We start from the raw sequence: 18,808 nt of genomic DNA, 5'->3' as shown, positions 1-18,808 counted from the left end.
ATCTTCAGTCAAATGTAATCTACCCTGAGATAGTAGAACTCTCAAGGACAACTAACTGGTTTGGCTATAATGACAAATAGAAACATCTCTGGAATACTGTTGGAAATTTTCCATCGCTTAAATTCCAGGCAAGGAAAGAGAACAGATACTGGTCAACTGGCCTGAAAAAAAAATAGTGTGAATTAAATTAACTCTGTTTACTGCTGTATCTGTTCTTCTAGTTAATGTTATATTGTAGCCATGTTGTCTCCTGCAAGAAAGAGTCTGGTTGGTGAACACAAATTTGTGTGGTTTTCCTATGAGAGGAGATATGATTTCAGTGAACTGGAAGTAGAATTTACCCTTTGGACAAATCCTTAATCTGATTTTCGGGATGGATACCAAGTGTTCTCAGTTTTATAGCAATGTCTCCTGGATGCTTGTTGCACATTTTTTTTCTTTTGCTTGCTATAAACCTATTCCAAGAATTCAGAGTTCTTGAGAGAGTGTACCATGAAGAGAATTGCTCTAGGTTATCTAGGAAATAATGCAGCAGAGGGCAGAGAGGATAACCCAGAGTACAAGCAGAACAGGTCATGACACAGGTTCCCTTGTCAACTGTTTAATCCTAGATAAATTATTGACATGATCAAACACACAATGACTCATTAGCTTTCCAGTGAAGGTGTGCCACAAAAGTGAGTCGCTGCATTTTATAGATGGTGTTGTAAATCTTGGAATCTTCTCTATTTCTGCAAACCTCAGATCCTTCATATGGCAGTATTACTCTGAGGTCTGAAAACCTTATTTCTGCTCAGATTCCATTGTCCATGGAAACTTGTTTTTGTCCAAGAATGAGAGCTAGCCCATTTCCCGCTCAAACCCAATTCTACAGACCTTTTTTTTTTAAAAAAAAAAGAATTTCCTATCCTTCACCAAAGTGGATAAGTATTTCTACAAGTCCATTGAATCCAGCAATCTGACTCAGGCCATCAATCTTTCTCTGAGCATTTTGTGAAGATCAGTGTAATGTCATTCCAAAAGTCAAGGTCACTTAACTAGCACTCTTTATTCTAATTAGTTCCAGACTTCTGCTGGCCTTTTCACATTTCAGTGTTTAATCCTCACTGCACTGCAGAGTTCTTCCCACAGATCATCTTGGCTAATACCAAAGTAATTTGGAAAATTAATTCTATTCCTTCAATTTCCAAAGCCCTTATGAGCAAAACATACTACACTGGATGAGAAGGGTGAAGGACATGGGACAGGGTGTTAGATTGATCCAAAAGGGAAAAAGGTATCTGTTTACGGTGCAGATTGGGCAACTCCAGGCAGTTGGCTTGGTATATTAAGGGATGCTGTCACTGGATGGGGCTCCTGGGTGTGAGAGTTCCCAAAACTGGCAACATCTTGTGGGATATCCCTGGAGGGGAGGACTCATTCATTCATTCAGTCGCATTTATTGAGCTCTTACTGTGTGCAGAGCATTGTACTAAGTGCTTGAAAAGTACAATTCAGCAACAGATAGAGACAATTCCTATCACAGTCTGGAACAACCAGAAATGCTGTTGTTCTTCCTCATCCCTAAAGCCTTCTAGCATCAATCCATCAGTGGTATTAATTTGAGTGTTAACTCTCTATTTTGGTGCTTGAGAGCATGCAATACAGTACAGAAGGTATATAACCTAAGGATCCTACAATCTACTGAGGCAGACTGTCACTAAAACCAATTACAGGTAGGGGAAGCAACCAAGTATAAAGTTACATCCTTAAATGCTGTGGGGATATAACGAGTACCTAGATGCTTAGGGAGTATTGTCTCATGTGCAGTCAGTGAAGTGGGAAATAGGGTGGAGAAAGGAGAGATTGGCCAGGGAAGGCTTCCTGGAGGCGAGAAATGATTTTTAGTAGGGCTTTGAATGCCCCTCTCAGGGTCGCACCTGGAGAATTTCCAGTACTCTACCAGTCTCGGCTACGGGAGGGAGTCAAGCAGAGGCCTACCCATTCCATTCCTAGCTTGGGCAGTGGCTAGCGAGTGGAAGGCAATCTGCTACAAAGTCAAAACTCACCCATCCTGGGCAGCAGCAGCGCAGGAGAGAGTCGAGGGACAAGGCTCGAGTTTACAGCATGGAAGGTGGCAATGGTAAACCACGTCTATATTTTTACCAAGAAAACTCTATGGATACACTACTAGAATGATTGCAGGTGGAGAGCACGGCGTTCTGGGGAGATGCATCCGTAGTGTCGCTATGGTTCGGAAATGACTCGATGGCAAAAGACAAGACAAGGGCTTTGAACCTGGTGAGAACAGTAATCTGTCAGATGTGAACAGAGAGGGAATTCTGGAAATGGGGAGGGTGGGAGAGCTTTTGAAATTGAAGGAATATGATTAATTTTCCAAATTACTTTGGAATTAGATATGGGGAGTTGATGGTGAAAGGGATGAGAGCAAGGCACATTAAGTGGGTTGATATTAGCCAAGTGAAATGCGCGGGCTGTGTTATAATAGGGGAGGAGGGGAGGATAAAGTAACATAAAATCCTGGTCAAAAGATGATTCATCAAAGTAATTAGCCAGTGTACCTCATTATCCATCTTTATGGGGTCCCTTTTTATTGAATTTCAGCCAGAACCCCCAGAACCATGAAAAAATGCGGTCACTAGAATATTCATTTGTTCAATCATATTTATTAAGCGCTTACTGTGTGCAGAGCACTGTACTAAGTGCTTGGGAAGTACAAGTCAGTAACACATAGAGACGGTCCCTACCCAATAATGATAATATGTTTAATCCCTAGGCCAGCAAAACTGAAGAAGGTTTCCCTGACTAGGCTCTCATTTCCTCTTCTCCTCCTCCCTCTGTGTCACCCTTATATTTGGATTTTCACCTTTTATTCATCTCACCCTCAGCCCTACAGCACTTATATACATAGCCACAATTTATTTATTTATATTAATGTCTGACTCCCCCTCTAGACTGTAAGCTCATTGTGGGCAGAGCCTACCAACTCTGTTATATTGTATTCTCTCAAGGGGTAAGTACAGTGCTCTGCACATAATAAGCACTCAGTAGATACATTTGATTGTTTTTTGAGTCTGATCCTTTTGTGACATAAATTCCCATACTCATGGGAATAAAATAGGCACTGAATAAGAGAAACCCCTCTTTTGATATTCTGTTATTGGTACAGGTGCTTAATCGCAGAATAGGAAGAGCCCCTGTCCTTTGAATTTATAGTCTAAAGAGAGTAGCTAGTGTCATTAGAGAAGCAGCATGGCTCAGTGGAAAGAGCCCGGGCTTTGGAGTCAGAGGTCATGGGTTCCAAACCCTGGCTCTGCCAATTGTCAGCTGTGTGACTTTGGGCAAGTCACTTAACTTGTCTGTGCTTCAGTTCGCCCATCTGTAAAATGGGGATTAAGACTGTGAGCCCCCTGTGGGACAACCTGATCACCTTGTATCTACCCCAGTGCTTAGAACAGTGCTTTGCACATAGTAAGCACTTAACAAATACCATTATTATTTATTATTATTATTATTACAAAGGAAGTTAGGTGGCTTCAAAAAGGATTAGTGATTATTGACCTAGATATATTTCCTCCAATTTTTAAGGCAGGTATTGATGTGCAAAATTTGGAAAAGCAAAATATTTTCTCCCAATTTGATTTTGAAATGTTACCAAGTTATTTTTCCAGAAATATTGCTTTAATGTTACAGTAAGTTCTTTACATACTGGACTATTTCAGTATACATTCGTTTTAACCAGCTTACCCACCACAACCTAAATTGCCAGTTGAGAAGCAAATTCCTGAGAATTTTGAGAATGCAGGCTATTTCTTGTTTTGATCTGACTGCTTTCTACCAAGTAAAGTATAAATGAACTGAATAGATTTGAGGCAAAAACCGAATGGTATGTGTAAGGAATAGGGATGCATCTTAACATCTGATTTCTTTCATCTTCCATAACGCTGAAGTCCCTTTGAAGATGATATTAACACGTATCAAACCTTTCTGAATTGCCTCTTTTGTATTCCTAGATATCCAGTCCTTTTTTAGGATTGTCCTTGAACAGACCAGAGACCAGGAATAATGCCTAAGGACTTTTACCCCGGATACAATTTCTGATTTAGATTTTAATTGCCTCAAGTTTTTTCCATTTTTTTTTGTTTTGCTTTTCCTTAAAATATAAAGATTAATAAAAAATCAGAATTATAGAAGGGCATTTTTATTCATTCATTTATTCATTCAGTCAGTCAAATTCATTGAGCTCTGACGCTGTGCAGAGCACTGTACAAAGTGCTTGGGAGAATACAATGTAACAATAAGCAGACATATTCCCTGCCCACCATGAGCTTACAGTCTAGAGGGGGAGACAGACATTAATATAAATATATGAATTACAGTTGTGTACTTAAGTGCAAGTTATTTATAATAATAATAGTAGTGATGGTATTTGTTAAGCACTTACTATGTGTGATGCACTGTTCTAAGCACTGGGGGGATACAAGGTGATCAGGTTGTCCCACATGGGGCTCACAGTCTTAATCCCCATTTTACAGATGAGGGAACTAAGGGACTGAGAAGTTAAGAGATTTGCCCAGAGTCACACAGCTGACAAGTGGCAGAGTCAGGATTAGAACCCATGACCTCTGACTCCCAAGCCTGTGCTCTTTCCAATGAGCCACGCTGTTTCTCTAATTTATAATCAGTGTGTGTCTCCCCTTCTAGAGTACAAGCTCGTCCCTTGGCCTTTCCATAGAACAATTTTTTCTGATTCTGCAGACATTAAACCTCTTATTAGAATCTTTCCACATCACCAGGTACACCAAAAACTGTTAAACTGAAACTTTAAACCAGCTAGGCTTAGCTTAAAAGAATAAAATAGAAGAGTGTTTCTCCAAACACATTTTGCTATGGCTGCCCATTCAATCACCACATATTTATGGCCACACCTTTAAGAAATGGGGCTCCCACCTCCTGAAGCTGCCTTATCCCACCATTTGTATATATTGGGACTTGTGTTGGGAGAGGGGGGAAGGAAAAAATCGGAAAAGGGGGAGAAGATAGGGGATGATGAAGAGAGAGGGTAGAGTGACAGAGAGAAAAGGGGACACAGGGAAGTCGAGGTTTTTTCTCAACTCATCCCACCCTCACATTAATAACAGCCCTCTCATTCTATGAAGAATATTGTTTCCCACCTTCGTCATATCCACTCTCATCCCCTCCACCCTCCTCGTTCCCATGGCTGATGCCCAACCCTTTTCCCTTTGTGTCCTACTTAACTAGCTGACCCTTTTCTCCTTCCCCATTTTCTTCTGTGTTCTGTGCACCTCCTCTTCATGGTCAGTGAAGCAGGGAGATGAATCAGCGCCATGGACCGTGTGTACATTATGGTACTTATTAAGTGTTTGCTACGTGCCAAATATTGTTCTAAGCACTGGGGTAGATACAAGTTAATCAGATTGGACACAGTCCCTGACCCACATGGGACTCACAGTCTGAGGAGGAGGACGTAGGAGTAGAGAAGCCGTGTGGCTTAGTAGATGGAGCACGGGCCTGGAGTCAGAAGGACTTGGGTTCTAATCCTGGCTCCAGCACCTGCTGCCATGTAACCTTGGGCAAGTCACTTAAAATCTGGGCCTCAGTTCCCTCACCTGTAAAATGAGGGTTAAGAGTGTGAGCCCCCTGTGCTGTGAGCCTTCTAGACTGTGAGCCCTATAGGGTAGGGACTGTCTCTATATGTTGCCAACTTGTACTTCCCAAGCGCTTAGTACAGTGCTCTGCACACAGTAAGCACTCAAAAAATACGATTGAATGAATGAATGAATGGGAACTCTGCCCAATTTGCTTGATTTGTATCTACCCCAGTACATAGAACAGGGCTTGGCCCACAGTAATCCCTTGACACGTATCATTATTATTATTCATTATATTATTGTAATATACAATATTACTATTATTATTATTAGGATTTAATACCCATTTAATAGATGGGGTAACAGGCACAGAGAAGTTAAATAACTTGTCCAAAGCCACAGAGCAGTCATGTGCCAGAACAAGGATTAGACCCTAGGTCCTCTGTGCTCTTTTTACTAGGCCATGCTGCTTCTCTGTGTGAGGTAATGGGCAGCCACTGCTCTTCGACCCCTCTCTTTTCCTGTCCCAACTTGATGACTACTCCTGAATAATAACAATAATAATAAAAATAATTATGGTATTTGTTAAGCACTTATATGCCAAGCACTGTTCTAAGTGCTGGGGTAGATACAAGGAAATAAGGTTGTCCAACGTGGGGCTCACAGTCTTAATCCCCATTTTACAGCTGAGGTAACTGAGGCACAGAGAAGTTAAGAGACTTGGCCAAGGTCCCACAGCAGACAAGCAGCAGAGCCAGGATTAGAAACCACGTCCTCTTTCTCCCAAGCCCATGCTCTTTCCACTAGGCCTTAGTTCTTCCCATGCTGAAGGTCAGTCCTCCTCTCTCCCCCTCAACGTCTGCTCCATCTCACCACCACCTATCCTATGGAGGTGGCATCTCTGTGATCCTTCATTCTAGCCATTTTGCCAGTAGCCACCTTTTAGAAACCCAAGTTTAGACTTGTTTTATCGTTCAAATCTCCACTTTTTATGGGTGTTCATTTTTTCTAGCCAGTGGAAAGAGGCCAGCCCTGTTGAGTTCCAAGATCTGGGTCATAATCATGGTTCCACCGCTTACCTGCTGAAAGGCTTGGGCAAGTCATTAATTTCTCCATATCTCAGTTTCCCCCTCTGTAAAATGAGGATTTAAGACCTGTTCTTCCCCCTCCCCCTTCATAGACCATGAGTTCCACATTGGACATGGTCTGTGTCTGATCTGATGATCTGATTAACGCAGTGTTTGATACATGTTTAGGGCTTAACAAGTACCGGAGTTATCATTTTTGTCTTTGTTTTTGACCCCACCCTTCTGAAAATATTTGAGCTTGAAGAGAATAGCAGATTTTCTCAAACATTTGCAATAAAATGAATGATTTAATGAATGATAAATGATCCAGAAGAAGGTTTTACTTTATATAGTATGCATGTAGTGGTCTGTATGTATGAGATTTAGGTGGTATTTAAGGGTACAGAAACAGCTCTATATACTATGAAACAGTCTGCAAGAATAACATTGTTCACTAGAGTGAAGCAAGAAGCAAGAGAAATTTCTGTGCTTGTGCTAGACAATGTCCTTTGCATAACAATGTCCTCTGAATAGCAATTTCATATTTTAAATTTCAAGTGAATATTCATATTCTAACAGTGGAATCCCTGGTATTTCCTTGTGGGGGGGACGGGATTATCAAGTGGCACGGGTGGGATGGTAAAGTGTTCTGTTTTAGAACGATAGATAAAATAAGAAGGTGTGTCTGTTCTTATTTTTCCCCCAAATAACAAGTCTCCTGAAATTTAAAACACAATGACTTCACTTGCTCTAGGGGTTTCCTTTTATGGATGTGGCTTTATAGGATCCAATCTGAACCCTGCATTCGTTTGGATGAAATAGTGCTTTTCTGCAGCAATGGATGCAGAAATTGAGTGCTGGAACAATCTAGATTTAATAAGGAGTCCTTGTGGATTGTAATTTCCAGTGGCAAAGGTACACTCACCAAAGACTCTATGTGTTCTCCAGCCTCATCTCTCTTCCTCTCTGAAGTCTCACATTTCCTCCTGCGTTTCAATGCATCGCTACTTGAATGTCCTGATGAAACCTCACATGCCCAAAACAGAACTCCTTATTGTCCCATCCAAACCCTGTCCCCTACCTGATTTTCTCATCACTGTAGACAACATCACTATCCTTCCTGTCTCACAGGCCCAAAACCTTGACATTATACTTGACTCATCTCTCTCATTCAACACACATATTCAATCTATCACTAAATCCTGTTGGTTCAAACTTCACAACATCATTGAAATCCACCTTTTCATCTCCACCCAAACTACTACCACATTCATTCATTCATTCAATCATATTTATTGAGCACATACTGTGTGCAGAGCACTGTACTAGGCGCTTGGGAAGTCCAAGTTGGCAACATCTAGAGACGGTCCCTACCCAACAACAGGCTCACAGTCTAGAAGGGGCAGACAGACAACAAAACAAGACATGTGGACAGGTGTCAAGTCATCAGAATAAATAGAAGTAAAGCTAGATGCACATCATTAACAAAATAAACAGAATAGTAAATATGTACAAGTAAAATAAATAGACGGGGAGTTTCAGGCTAGGAAGAAGACATGGGCAAGAAGTCAGTGCTGAGACACATGAGAGCAAGCTACAATGAGGAGGTCGGCATTAGAGGACTGAGTTTGGTTAGGTGCCCAAGGCACTGTTGGATGGTGTTTTTTTTCATTTTTAATGGTATTTGTTAAGTGCTTACTATGTGCCAGGCACTGTTTTAAGCGCTGAGGTAGATGCAAGCTAATCAGGTTGGAGACAGTCCATGTCCCACATGGGGCTCACAGTCGTAATCCCCATGTTACAGATGAGGTAACAAGCACAGACATGTTAACTGACTTGCCTAAGGTCACACAGCAGACGAAAGACAGAGGCAGCATTAGAACCCAGGTCCTTCTGATTAATAATAATAATACTAATGGCATTTATTAAGTGATTATTATGTGCAAAGCACTGTTCTAAGCACTGGTGAGGTTACAAGGTGATGAGGTTGTCCCACATGAGGCTCACACTCTTAATCCCCATTTTACAGATGAGGTAACTGAGGCACAGAGAAGTGAAGTGACTTGCCCAAAGTCACCCAGCTGACAAGTGGCGGAGCCGGGATTTGAACCCATGAACTCTGACTCCAAAGCCCGGGCTCTTTCCACTGAGCCATGCTGTAATCAAAGCACTTATCTTCTTCCACTTTGATTTGATTTCCTGTAGCAGGCCTCCTTGCTGCCCTTCCTGCCTCCTGTCTCTCCCCACTCCAGTCCAAACTCCACTCTGCTGCCTGGATCATTTTCAGTCATCATCATCATCATCATCATCAATCATATTTATTGAGCGCTTACTGTGTGCAGAGCACTGTACTAAGCGCTTGGGAAGTACAGGTTGGCGACATAGACAGTCCCGACCCAACAGTGGGCTCACAGTCTAAAAGGGGGAGACAGAGAACAAAACCAAACATACTAACAAAATAAAATAAATAGAATACATATGTACAAGTAAAATAAATGAATAAATAGAGAAATATGTACAAGCATATATACAGGTGCTGTGGGGGAAGGGAAGGAGGTAAGATGGGGGGATGGAGAGGGGGACGAGGGGGAGAGGAAGGAAGGGGCTCGGTCTGGGAAGGCCTCCTGGAGTCCATGTTCAGTCCATGTTTCCTCATTGGTCAAGAACCTCTTCATCAAACAGAAAATCCTAATCACTGCTTTTAAAGCACTCAATCACCTTGCCCACTCCTACCTCAGCTTGCTGCCCTCCTACTACAATCCAGCCCATGCACTTTGCTATTCTAGTGTCAACCTACTCTTTGAACCTCTATCTCGGTCACCGCCAACGCTTCATCCACGTCCTGCCTCTGGCCTGCAACAAACTCCCTCTTCATATCTGACAGTTACTCTCCCCACCTTCAAAACCTTACTGAAGGCATTGTATCTCATGTATCTTATTGTATCTCATGCAAGAGGCTTTCCTTAACAAAGCTCTCATTTCCTCTTCTCCCACTCCATCAACTTGTACTTCCCAAGCGCTTAGTACAGTGCTCTGCACACCATAAGCGCTCAATAAATACGATTGAATGAATGAATGGATTTTGTGTTGCCGTGACTTGCTGTCTTTATTCATCGCCCGCCCAACCAGCCCCACCATAATTATGTACATATCCATAATTTATAATAATAAATTGTGATAATAATGATGGTATTTGTTAAGCGCTTACTATGTGACAGGCACTGTACTGAGCTCTGGGGTGGATACAAGCAAATTGTGATGGCCACGGTCTCTTTCCCATGTGGGGCTCACAGTCTCAATCCCCATTTTACAGATGAGGTAACTGGAGCACAGAGAGGTGAAGTGACTTGTCCAAGGTCTCGCAACAGACAAGTGGTGGCACAGGGATTAGAACCCATGACCTTCTGACTGCTAGGCCTCTACGCCATGCTGCTTCATATCAATACCTGTCTCTGTGTCTATATTGTAAGTTTACTGTGGGCAGGGGATGTGTCTACATACTCTGTTATATTGTACTCTCCCAAGCGCTTAGTACAATGCTCTGCATACATTTAGCCCTCAAAAACTTAGATTGATTGATTGATTCATTCATTCAATCATATTTATTGAGCACTTACTGTGTGCAGAGCACTGTACTAAGCACTTGGGAAGTACAAGTTGGCAACATATAGAGACATTCCCTACCCAACAGTGGGCTCACAGTCTAGGAGGGGGAGACAGAGGACAAAACAAAACATATTAACAAAATAAAATAAATAGAATAAATATGTACAAATAAAATAAAGTAATAAACACATACAAACATATATATATATATATACAGGTGCTGTGGGGAGGGGAAGGAGGTAAGGCAGGGGGGGTGGGGGAGGGGGAGAGGAAGGAGGGGGCTCAGTCTGGGAAGGCCTCCTGGAGGAGGTGAGCTCTCAGTAGGGCTTTGATGGATTGATTGAGTAATAATAATAATAATGATGATGGTATTTGTTAAGCGCTTACTAATAATAATAATGATGATGACATTTATTAAGTGCTTACTATGTGCCAAGCACTGTTCTAAGCGCTGGGGAGGTTACAAGGTGATCAGGTTGTCCCACGCCGGGGGGGCTCACGGTTTTAATCCCCATTTTACAGATGAGGTCACTAAGGCTCAGAGAAGTGAAGTGACTTGCCCAAAGTCAAACAGCTGACAACTGGCGGAGCCGGGATTCGAACCCATGACCTCTGACTCTAAAGCCCGGACTCTTTCCACTGAGCCAAATGCCCAAAGGTCACAGACCAAGTGAAGAGAAAATATAGAAGGGAGAGGGAGCAGGGGGAAAGATAAGGTAGAACTCTGCCACGGCTGGACTGCGGTCCCATTTCAGACATTTTCTGATTGGGGTGGGGATGGGAGAGGGGATAATATGATTGAATGAATGAATGCATGAGAATAGCAAGTACATAGGTTGTTAGTATGTGCAAAGCACTGTTCTAAGTGCTGGGGAGGTTACAAGGTGATCAGGTTGTCCCATGGGGGGCTCACAGTTTTAATCCTCGTTTTACAGATGAGGTAACTGAGGCACAGAGGAGTGACTGAGCCTCCTCCTTCCTTTCCCCCTCCTCCCCCGCCTCATCCCCCCCGCCTTACCTCCTTTCCCTCCCCACGGCATGTGTATATATGTATATATGTTTGTACTTATTTATTACTCTATTTTATTTGTACATATTTATTCTATTTATTTTATCTTGTTAATATGTTTTGTTTTGTTGTCTGTCTCAGCACCTGCATATATTTATATATGTTTGTACGTATGTATTACTCTATTTTATTTGTACAAATTTATTCTATTTATTTTATCTTGTTAATATGTTTTGTTTTGTTGTCTGTCTCCCCTTCTGGACTGTGAGCCTGCCGTTGGGTAGGGACCGTCTCTATATGTTGCCAACTTGTACTTCCCAAGCACTTAGTACAGTGCTCTGCACACAGTAAGCGCTCAATAAATACGATTGAATGAATGAATGAATGAAGTGACTTGCCGAAAGTCACACAGCTGACAGTTGGCGGAGCTGGGATTTGAACCCATGACCTCTGACTCCAAAGCCCGGGCTCTTTCCACCGAGCCACACTGCTTCTCAAGGAACCATGTTTCTCTTGTCACCAACCCCTCAAAATTTTCACCTTTGCCATTGGATTCTTCCATGAGCCATGGTCCTCTGGGACCTCCCGGAATCTTTTTAAGAGTCTCCTACATATTTCTGTTCTGTTGCTTCCTCTTCTTGCCATTAGAATCAAATCTTCTCATTTCCACATATTCTTCTTCTTCCACGGTTCCATGATAAGACTGTGATCGGAAAGTCCTCATGCCATCATGAGAAGCAGCATGGCGTAGTAGATAGAGAGTCTACTCTCTGGGCCCGGGAGTTAGAAGGTCATGGGTTCTAATCCCGGCTCTGCCACTTCTCTTCTGTGTGTCCATGGGCAACTCGCTTCACTTGTCACTTGGAGAAAAAAAAAAGGTGGTATTAAGTGCTTACTATGGGCAAAACACTGTTCTAAGCGCTGGGGGGATACAAGGTGATCCAGTTGTCCCACGGGGGGCTCCCAGTCTTAGTCCCCATTTTACAGATGAGGGAGCTGAGGCACAGGGAAGTTAAGTGACTTGCCCAAAGTCACACTGCTTCAGCATGGCTCAGTGGAAAGAGCATGGGCTTTGGAGTCACAGGTCAGGGGTCCAAATCCTGGCTCCACCAACTGTCAGCTGTGTGACTTTGGGTGAGTCACTTAACTTCTCTGTGCCTCAGTTCCCTCATCTGTAAAATGGGGAGTAAAACTGTGAGCCCCCCATGGGACAACCTGATCAACTTGTAACCTCTCCAGCACTTAGAATAGTGCTTTGCCCATAGTAAGCACTTAACAAATACCATTATTATTATTATTGTTATTATTATTATTATTATTATTATTATTATTATTATAGTTTGTGCCTCAGTTCCCTCATCTGTAACTGTGAACCCCACATGGGACTGGGACTGTATCCAACCCGATTTGCTTGTATCCATCCCAGCGCTCCATATAGTGCCTGCCACATAGTAAGCACTTAACATATACCACAATAACAATAATAATAATAATATAATATAATACATTAATAAAATATAGACTATAATTGTATATTAATAATATAATATTATAGTGTAATTAATATAATAATAATATTATTATCATCATCACGGCTGCAGGCCTAACAGTGTTACATGGAGCAGGGTCTAATCTAGGGGTATCTCTCCCATTCTACTCTCTGAGTATAACGGCCTTGACCTTCCTTGGATGGCAGCCATGTGAATCGATTATAGGCTACGGATGCGAAGTAGTAGTTTTATTTATAGGACGGGGCAACCCTACAATCCATGTACGTGTTACGTTACAATACAGCTCAGTAACTCGTGTTGTCATGCAGCATTTAAAAATAGATGTAAACAGTTAACACTTCTTTGAAAAGGAATCAAATCCTCACTTATAGCCTTTATCAACCAGCTGGTTCTTGTAAGCATCTTCCATGTCTGTGTGCAAACATTACTTTTAAGTGATCAGCCAGCATAATTAGGTAAGATTGTACACTAGAACGCACGATTCAGTTTTCCCTTCATCTCAGTTGGAGAAAGAGGAAACAAACACGAGGATCACAGTAGGTTAGATGCGGGGAAATTTGATACGGCAGCTGCAATACCTTGCTAATCAGCAGACTTCTTTGCGGTTCATGGTTATTGCTTTTCTGAGCTGCAGCCAGAGGCTTAATTACCAAACAGTGTGCTGCAAAAGAGTAACAAACACACAAATGTCACTCTATTACTCTTCTGGACAGTTTTTCCATTCATAACCTGAATGGGAGATCTGAGAAATTAGAATTCGCCGCTGGATTGCCATTAGAGAGGGATCGGCCCTAACAGAAAAGGAGCAGAGCACCATCTCTGAATAGAGTAGACAGGAGGCCAGTTTATACTGGACCGTTCAGCTTGGCTCCTGCCTATACGGATTTAGGCATATATCTAATATTTTCATTTTCAGCACCCACTCTTCTTCTACTCTGACTCCAGCCTCAAAGTTCTGTGTTTCAGATGAGGGACCGGTGTTTACCCGGACCTGGGAGGGGAATATAATGGCTCTGAAGCAAGAAACACTCCATCATCAATCATATTTATTGACCGCTTACTGTGTGCAGAGCACTGTACTAAGCGCTTGGGAAGTACAAGTTGGCAACATATAGAGACAGTCCCTACCCAACGGCAGGCTCACAGTCTAAAAGCACTCCATCACTCTCCCTCTTATCTATCTGGTCTTAATAATAATAATGATGGTATTTTGTTAAGTGCTTACTAGGTGCTAAACATTATTCTAGGTTCTGGGGAGGTTACAAGGTGATCAGGTTGTTCCAAGGGGGGCTCACAGTTTTAATCCCCATTTTCCAGATGAGGTAACTGAGATACAGAGAAGTTAAGTGACTTGCCCAAAGTCACACAGCTGACAGTTGGCAGAACTGGGATTTGAAGGCATGACCTCTGACTCCAAAGCCCGGGCTCTTTCCACTGAGCCACACTGCTTCTCATTGGTCTTCACTCCTACTACATCCCAACTCAAAATTCATCTACTCACTGTGCCTCTTTCTCATCTCTCCTGCTTCCAAACACTTGCTCACCACCTGCCCTCTTCCTGAAACGCCCTCCCTTTTGTATCTGGCAGACTCTTTGCTCCTTGAATCTTTAAAAGCCTTCTGATATCACGTCACCTCCAGAAGGGCCTCCCTAGTTAATTCTCTCATCTCCGCAACCTCTGCCCCCCACCCAATTGCCGGTTTAGCACTTTGTGTCAGTATTGGGCTGAAAATACAATTTAATTAGCATTCAGTCATTCAATCATATTTAATGAATGTTTACTGTTTAGAGGAGCAGTGTGGCTCAGTGGAGAAGAGCCCGGGCTTTGGAGTCAGAGGTCATGGGTTCGAATCCCAGCTCCGCCACCTGTCTGCTGTGTGACCTTGGGCAAGTCGCTTCACTTCTCTGAGCCTCAGTTCCCTCATCTGTAAAATGGGGATTAAGACTGTCAGCCCCCCGTGGGACAACCTGATCTCCTTGTAACCTCCCCAGTGCTTAGAACATTCCTTTGCACATAGTAAGTGCTTAATAAATGCCATTATTATTATTATTACTGCGTGCAAAGCACTGTACTAAGCACTTGGGAGAGCACGGTGTTAACAATAAACAGGCACATCCCCTGCCCACAATGGGATTTATTCACTATTCTCTATCAATCAATCAATCAATCAATCGTATTTATTGAGCGCTTACTGTGTGCAAAGCACTGTACTAAGCACTTGGGAAGTTCAAGTTGGCAACATATAGAGACAGTCCCTACCCAACAGTGGGCTCATAGTCTAAAATTCAGTCCAGCTCTAGTCTTCTCTAGTCAGTCCAGCACAGATCCAGTGAAGTTTTGTTGAAAGTATATGATACTTTCCCTGCCTTCTAAAAGCTTAAAAAAAGCAGCATTAATAGTTACCTCTAATTTTAAGTTTAGCCTTTCTATTCTAGGTTTATTTCTACCAAAGAACTATATGCCTCCCAGGTCAGAAAGTTGGAAGTGACATTTTAATTTCAAATTTCTATCATTCTTTCTGAGCAGAATTCTTGTTTATCATGGAAAAAAAGTGCTGTGATCAGGGAATTTGCTTTGCACTTCTATTTCCCTTCTGGATGGTTAGTACAGTGCAGTTGCTTTCGGTAGATATTATTGCCACTGCTTTACTTGTAAAACAACAACACAAAAAGGTTATTAAAATGCAAAAATTCCAAGGGCTGATGACTTTAAATAACAGAATACCATTCATTCAATCAATTATGTTTATTGAGTGCTTACTGTGTGCAGAGCACTGTACTAAGCACTGGGGAAGTACAATTCGGCAACATATAAAGACGGTCCCTACCCAACAGCGGGCTCACAGTCTAGAAGGGGGAGAGACAACAAAACAAAACATGTAGTCAGGTACAAAACTACCCCTCTCCGAAGCCACATTAGAATGAGTACAATTTTTGTCTAGCACTGACTAGAAGTTCTCATTTTATTATTCAAACTTTAAAGTGAAACTCTGCCAACTGCAGAGTAAACTTGAGTCTCCTGTTTATGCTGTCTAGTCAGTAGTTCTCAAGCCAGCCAGTGATAAACCTGTGCAATGTTAAGGAGAGTGGAAAAATGAAAAAAAAAACATTGAACATTTATCATATTCTTTGATAATCTCATGGTAATAATAATAATAATGTTGGTATTTGTTAAGCGCTTACTATGTGCAAAGCACTGTTCTAAGCGCTGGGGTAGATATAAGGTAATCAGGTTGTCCCACGTGGGACTCACAGTGTTCATCCCCATTTTACGGATGAGGGAACTGAGGCCCAGAGAAGTTAAGTAACTTGCCCAAAGTTGCACAGCTGACAAGTGGCAGAGCCAGGATTTGAACCCACGACCTCTGACTCCAGAGCCCGGGCTCGGTCCACTGAGCCACGCTGGTAATCAATTGTATTTGTGGAGTGTACAGGATACTTTACTAAGTACAATTTAATGGATTTGGTAGATTTGTTCCCTGCCCAATAGGTGGTAACCCTAATAATTACACTCAGAACTGTCTAACAATCATAGTTATTCATCTGAACAATTGCACTAAGCTGGCGATTTTTTGTGTATTATGGGTCACTTACTAGAAGGACAAATTGGTAAATATTTAGGTAAGTATAAGTCCATTAGTAATGCAACAAAAGTCAGTCCCAATGGTAAAGTCTTCGTTAAGGTTGGGAAACATCTGCCTCTAAGTGCTTTAAAAAACAATCCCATCCTGAGTAACATATTACTGCTAAATCCTACTTCAAGGTGAGGATAAAGTACAGTCTACACCGGTGAGTTATCTAGAAGAAGCACGGCATAGTGGTTTTAACACAGGCTTGGGAGTCAGAAGATCATGGGTTCTAATCTCTGCTCTGCTACTTTTCTGCTGTGCCACCTTGGGCAATTCCCTTCACCTCACTTCTCTGTGCCTCATCGATAAAATGGGGACTGAGCCTGTGAGGCCCAAGTGGGACAGCGACTATGTCCAACCCGAATTTCTTGTATCCACCACAGCAATTGGTACAGTGTCTGGCACATAGCAAGTGCTTAACAAATACCACAGTCATTATTAGACAATCCAGATCCCAATACCAAGTATACATCGGTCTTAATAACCAGATATTTCTAGCTGATATTTTAAAACCGTAATACGAAATTACTAAATATTCATATTAAAATGAAATATTAAATAGTTAGGTGATGCATAAATACATATATAAATGTATTATATTTATATATAGTGCCCTGAATCACCTACGTGATTTGATAGATTAAACCCAACCCTACAAATCAGTCAATCAATCAATCGTATTTATTGAGCGCTTACTATGTGCAGAGCACTGTACTAAGCGCTTGGGAAGTACAAATTGGCATCACATAGAGACAGTCCCTACCCAACAGTGGGCTCACAGTCTAAAAGGGGGAGACAGAGAACAGAACCAAACATACCAACAAAATAAAATAAGTAGGATAGAAATGTACAAGTAAAATAAATAAATAAATAAATAGAGTAATAAATATGTACAACCATATATACATATATACAGGTGCTGTGGGGAAGGGAAGGAGGTAAGACGGGGGGATGGAGAGGGGGACGAGGGGGAGAGGAAAGAAGGGGCTCAGTCTGGGAAGGCCTCCTGGAGGAGGTGAGCTCTCAGCAGGGCCTTGAAGGGAGGAAGAGAGCTAGCTTGGCAGATGGGCAGAGGGAGGCCATTCCAGGCCCGGGGGATGACGTGGGCCGGGGGTCGATGGCGGGACAGGCGAGAGCGAGGTACAGTGAGGAGATTAGTGGTGGAGGAGCGGAGGGGGCGGGCTGGGCAGTAGAAGGAGAGAAGGGAGGTGAGGTAGGAGGGGGCGAGGTGATGGACAGCCTTGAAGCCCAGGGTGAGGAGTTTCTGCCTGATGCGCAGATTGATCGGTAGCCATTGGAGGGTTTTGAGGAGGGGAGTAATATGTCCAGAGCGTTTCTGGACAAAGATAATCCGGGCAGCAGCATGAAGTATGTATTGAAGTGGAGAGAGACATGAGGATGGGAGATCAGAGAGAAGGCTGGTGCAGTAGTCCAGACGGGATAGGATGAGAGCTTGAATGAGCAGGGTAGCGGTTTGGATGGAGAGGAAAGGGTGGATCTTGGCAATGTTGCGGAGCTGAGACCGGCAGGTTTTGGTGACGGCTTGGATGTGAGGGGTGAATGAGAGAGCGGAGTCGAGGATGACACCAAGGTTGCGGGCTTGTGAGACGGGAAGGATGGTAGTGCCGTCAACAGAGATGGGAAAGTCAGGGAGAGGACAAGGTTTGGGAGGGAAGACAAGGAGCTCAGTCTTCGACATGTTGAGCTTTAGGTGGCAGGCGGACATCCAGATGGAGATGTCCTGAAGGCAGGAGGAGATGCGAGCCTGGAGGGAGGGGGAGAGAGCAGGGGCAGAGATGTAGATCTGGGTGTCATCAGCGTAGAGATGATAGTTGAAGCCGTGGGAGCGAATGAGGTCACCAAGGGAGTGAGTGTAGATTGAGAACAGAAGGGGACCAAGCACTGAACCTTGGGGAACCCCCACAGTAAGAGGATGGGAGGGGGAGGAGGAGCCTGCAAAAGAGACTGAGAAAGAACGACCGGAGAGATAAGAGGAGAACCAGGAGAGGACGGAGTCTGTGAAGCCAAGGTCAGATAACGTGTTGAGGAGAAGGGGGTGGTCCACAGTGTCAAAGGCAGCTGAGAGGTCGAGGAGGATTAGGACAGAGTATGAGCCGTTGGATTTGGCAAGCAGGAGGTCATTGGTGACCTTTGAGAGCGCAGTTTCCGTGGAATGAAGGGGACGGAAGCCAGACTGGAGGGGGTCGAGGATTTTATGTTCCATAAAATCAGTTCAACTGTTTTGTGAGGGAGATGTATGGAAGAGTGTATAACTTTTCGTCTTATCAGGAATTTTAATTTCAACTTTGGAGCAAAACTTAAAAAACACACACTTTAAATACAAATGAGGAGTGCTTGCCTGTGAAAATACATT

General features: G+C 42.9%; 1 protein-coding gene and 1 non-coding gene across 8 annotated transcripts in view; both read left to right on the top strand.

The window, feature by feature from the left end:
• The window catches only part of LDB2 (LIM domain binding 2), an 892,398-nt gene that overhangs the window by 502,813 nt on the left and 370,777 nt on the right, over positions 1 to 18,808 (top strand). The gene's annotated exons all lie outside the window — the stretch shown is intronic.
• Positions 1,902 to 2,037, top strand: LOC119927643. The gene has a single exon (XR_005450627.1). It is a non-coding gene; the product is annotated as a small nucleolar RNA SNORA7 (small nucleolar RNA).

The sequence above is a fragment of the Tachyglossus aculeatus genome, chromosome 4 (assembly GCF_015852505.1).
Source record: "Tachyglossus aculeatus isolate mTacAcu1 chromosome 4, mTacAcu1.pri, whole genome shotgun sequence".
Classification (NCBI taxonomy): domain Eukaryota; kingdom Metazoa; phylum Chordata; class Mammalia; order Monotremata; family Tachyglossidae; genus Tachyglossus; species Tachyglossus aculeatus.
The sequence above is the reverse complement of the archived record's forward strand: the minus strand, read 5'-3'. Positions and strand labels throughout refer to the sequence as shown.